Raw genomic sequence first — 4,764 nt, 5'->3', positions numbered from 1 at the left:
ATATCCCGATACAGATAAAATGTCCATTTTAATAATCACATATTGTAAATCTCCGAGTCCATTCTGTTGGGGGTGTGGAAGGTGGGACGTGGATCCAGGCGCCGCCTCCAGCAGGGAATCAACAGGCGGCGCCTGGAAAGCCGCCCCCTTCTGTCGGGTATTTAAATACCGCTCACTGGGACCGGAATCCAACAGTCCGGGAGCTGGTTTGTTCATTGAGTTCCTGACACAACCATTTCCCCCAAATCACCAGAAAGATGAAGTCGGCCATTTCTCTCAGTTTGTTGCTGACTTTCTTATCCGGTGAGTAGATTTTTTATTATTGTTCAAGTCTCTCACTGTTACTGTCTCAGTGTTAGTCTCTCTCTGGAATGTTCCAGAGTCAGCAATCATTTCACTAAGATTAATCCCTGGTGTTTTTGATCTATTTTTTACAGGTGTCCAGTCGGATGTTGTGTTGACTCAGCCAGAGGCAGAGACCGGGCGTCCCGGAGGTTCCCTGAAACTGACCTGTAAAACTAGCGGTTTCGATCTTAGCAGCTACAGCATGGGTTGGATCCGGCAGGTTCCGGGACAGGGCCTGGAGTGGCTGGCTAGCTATTCTACTTATTACGGCAACAGCTACTACGCGCCATCAATTCAGGGTCGATTTACTGTGTCCGCAGACACTTCAAACAACATCTTCTCTTTGGACATGACGACCCTAAAGATTGAAGACACGGCCATCTATTACTGTGCAAGAGACCACAGCGAGAGGATCCAGGGCTGCACCCGGACAAGAACAGCCCGAGAGGGGGTTCTGCAACTTCCATCATAACCTGAAGGTCAGTATCTGTTTTAAATGCAATATGATCGACAGTGGTCAGAACCAAACTATAATCGTGTTTAAAAAAAGAGTGACACAGAAAGCATTTAATAGTAAAACTTCCCAAACTCACCGATGTAACTGGTGAGCTTTTCACTGACTTTACATTCGTTGTAGTTTCAGCAAGTAGGACACACGATATATCACTTTTTTAATATTTCTGATAGATTGTGTTATATAAACAGTTGCCTACATTTTACATTACAGCAGAACTAATGGTCCATTTAAAGTGAATATTGAACAGCAGTACTGAACAGAGTGAGTGCAGTTTTTGTATGGGTGTGTGTCACTGTGATCCTACAGCAATGGGTCACAGTGCTGAGAAAAGCGCCATCCTCATACAAAAACCTCAGAAAAGGACGTTGCTTAAATTTGTGACCAATGCCATTGCCGAATGCCAAAGTAAATGAGGGTTCAACAAAATAATACTTAGAAATAGCATTTTTTTTTAGATGTAAAATGCTTCAATTTTATTGTTATTGATTTACACGCTGAATTTACACAGAGAGTGTAAAAGTTTCTAACCCCCTTTATCAATATCATGACCAGTAAAAATTGAAATATCTCACTGACTCACCCTTAATGAGCTGGAAACAGGCTTTTGAAATAGCAGTGAAATTAACTGTCTGTATTTTACAGTTAACAGTCCGCCTCAGTATTTGTCATGCTGTGTCTCACTGTGATAGCTGGATGGCACAGCAGATACTGTCAATACAAAGACCCCTCAGCACTGATTGACTGAAACTGGATCAGTGTCACTTTTAAATCCCAACTGTAATCACAGTACAGTATTATTTATGTCCAGCTCTGACGACATGGCAAGAATAAACATGGAAAATCTTGATAATTACTCAATTATCGATGTGTGTTTTCAACAACATGTTCACGTGTAACTCTGTGAAATATAAAACATTAGGGTCATTTATGAATGTCAAATGATATCCAGAAATCCAATTATAATTTAATGAACATTAATTGTCTTTGCTTTTCTTTGGGTTTGTGAACATTTAAAATAATGGTGATTTTGTCTCCAAATCCAAATTGTTCAGTGATAGCCACCCACACTGTAAATAGAATCACTTTGTATATTCTACACATTTAGTTACAGAAATCGATGGTATTTCTTCTGATAAATTGTGCTTTATTATTATAATGTGGCAGAGACACGGAGTTGTTGCAAAATTGTCTAATGTTCCAAAATGTTATTTCATCATTTTTCGATTTATTTTGTTGTTGGGGGTGTGGTAATAAAATCACCATATTTACAATGGAATGAGTTATTTTAAAAGTAAAGAGATGATGAACTGTAATATCATCATTAGAAATAATGGGGACAATACAATGAACATTTTAGCCAAACAAATACCCCGACACTGATAAAATGTCCATTTTAATATTAATCTATTGTAAATCTCCGAGTCCATTCTGTTGGGGGTGTGGAAGGTGGGACGTGGATCCAGGCGCCGCCTCCAGCAGGGAATCAACAGGCGGCGCCTGGAAAGCCGCCCCCTTCTGCCGGGTATTTAAATACCGCTCACTGGGCCCGGAATCCAACAGTCCGGGAGCTGGTTTGTTCACTGAGTTCCTGACACAACCATTTCCCCCAAATCACCAGAAAGATGAGGTCAGCCATTTCTCTCAGTTTGTTGCTGACTTTCTTATCTGGTGAGTATTTATTATTATTATTGTTTAAGTCTCTCACTGTTATTGTCTCAGTGTTAGTCTCTCTCTGGAATGCTCCAGAGTCAGCAATAAATTCACTAAGATTAATCCTCGGGCTTTTTGATCTATTTTTACAGGTGTCCAGTCGGATGTTGTGTTGACCCAGCCAGAGGCAGAGACCGGGCGTCCCGGAGGCTCCCTGAAACTGACCTGTAAAACCAGCGGCTTCGATCTTAGCAGCTACACCATTGGTTGGATCCGGCAGGTTCCCGGACAGGACCTGGAGTGGCTGGCTAGCTACTATAGCTCATCCGGCAACAACTACGCGCCATCAATTAAGGATCGATCTCCTGCGTCCGCAGGCGCTTCAAACAATATCTTCTCTTCGGAAATGACGACACTGAAGATTGAAGACACGGCCATCTATTATTGTGCAGCAGACCACAGCGAGAGGATCCCGAGCTGCACCCGGACAAGAACAGCTCGAAAGGGGATTCCGCAACTTCCATCATAACCTGAAGGTCAGTATCTGTTTTAAATGCAATATGATCGACAGGGGTCAGAACCAAACTATAATCGTGATTTTAAAAAGTAACACAGAAAGCATTTAACAGTAAAACTTCCCAATCTCGCCGATATAACTGGTGCGCTTTTCACTGTCTTTATATTCGTTGTAGTTTCAGCAAGTAGGACACACGACATATCACTTTTTTAATATTTCTCATAGATTGTGTTATATAAACAGTTGCCTACATTTTACATTACAGCAAAACTAATGGTCCATTTAAAGTGAATATTGAACAGCAGTACTGAACAGAGTGAGTGCAGTTTTTGTATGGGTGTGTGTCACTGTGATACGGCAGCAGTGGGACACAGTGCTGAGAAAACCGCCATCCTCATACAAAAACCTCAGAAAAGGACGTTGCTTAAATTTGTGGCCGATGTCATTGCCGAATGCCAAAGTAAATGAGGGTTCAACAAAATAAAACTTAGAAACAACATTTTTTTAAGATGTAAAATGCTTCAATTTTATTGTTATTGATTTACACGCCAAGTGTGCACAGAGAGTGTAAAAGTTTCTAACCCCCTTTATCAATATCATGACCAGTAAAAATTGAAATATCTCACTGACTCACCCTTAACGAACTGGAAACAGGCTTTTGAAATAGCAGTGAAATTTCCTGTCTGTATTTCACAGTTTTCAGTCCGCCTCAGTATTTGTCATGCTGTGTCTCACTGTGATAGCTGGAGCTACACAGCAGTTACTGTCAATACAAAAACCCTTCAGCACCGATTGACTGAAACTGGATCAGTGTCACTTTTAAATCCCAACTGTAATCACAGTACAGTATTATTTATGTCCAACACTGACGACATGGCAAGAATAAACATGGAAAATCTTGATAATTACTCAATTATCGATGTGTGTTTTCAACAACATGTTCACGTGTAACTCTGTGAAATATAAAACATTAGGGTCATTTATGAATGTCAAATGATATCCAGAAATCCAATTATAATTTAATGAACATTAATTGATTTTGCTTTTCCTTGGCTTTGTGAATATTTAAAATAATGGTGATTTTGTGTCTATTCTGTGCAGGGACGGTTATTGTATGACACAGCCTACGGAATGTGACACTGTGACTACTTCGATTACTGGGGACAAGGGACCATGGTGACGGTGACTACAGGTAAGAACCATCCACTTATTGAGTAACTGGTTTACATGTGTCTTTGTTTTATATTTTTATTTGTACTAATAATCCATGTGGTAACATAAATGTGAGTTTGGTGGATTGTCGGTTGAGAATTGTTACAATGTTTCCTGTGACTCTGCTGCAAAGGGGTTTTAGAATTCCGCTCTTTCTGGACAGTAGGTGCTGCTGAGGGATTCAATCCCAAATTGTTGGGATTTTGTGTTTATCTGTTGAGGTTACTGTGTGGTTGGGTTACTTTGAAAGCCGAATGTCTGTTAAACAATTCAGCGTTTCTGCAGCGTTTAATCTCGGCGACATCTAGTGGCTGCGGCTTGTACCTTCTACTGCACAAGTGTTTGAAATTTAAACCAAAATTTAAAAAAAGTCTAACATTTCCATATTTATCCAGTGAAAATGTTCCACTCACTCTCAATGCTGGTGCTGCTGTGCAATATTTTCTGCTTATTCTAAACATTAATTAGTTTGGTGTCGGGCGAATTGGCTGGAATTTATATTAAACATTTCTGTAAATGTTAT

General features: G+C 40.2%; 2 pseudogenes; both read left to right on the top strand.

Annotated features, from left to right (window-relative positions):
* Window positions 1-257: 257 nt before the first annotated feature.
* LOC145362392 (Ig heavy chain V region pseudogene) lies at window positions 258-817 on the top strand (annotated as a pseudogene).
* Window positions 818-2,484: 1,667 nt separating this feature from the next.
* On the top strand, window positions 2,485-3,041 carry LOC145362391 (Ig heavy chain V region pseudogene; annotated as a pseudogene).
* The last annotated feature ends 1,723 nt before the right edge of the window (window positions 3,042-4,764 follow it).

This window comes from Carcharhinus amblyrhynchos, unplaced genomic scaffold (genome assembly GCF_965287045.1).
Source record: "Carcharhinus amblyrhynchos unplaced genomic scaffold, sCarAmb.v2.hapA scaffold_38, whole genome shotgun sequence".
Classification (NCBI taxonomy): Eukaryota; Metazoa; Chordata; class Chondrichthyes; order Carcharhiniformes; family Carcharhinidae; genus Carcharhinus; species Carcharhinus amblyrhynchos.
Note: the sequence above shows the minus strand (reverse complement) of the source record. Positions and strands in the feature narration are given on the sequence as shown.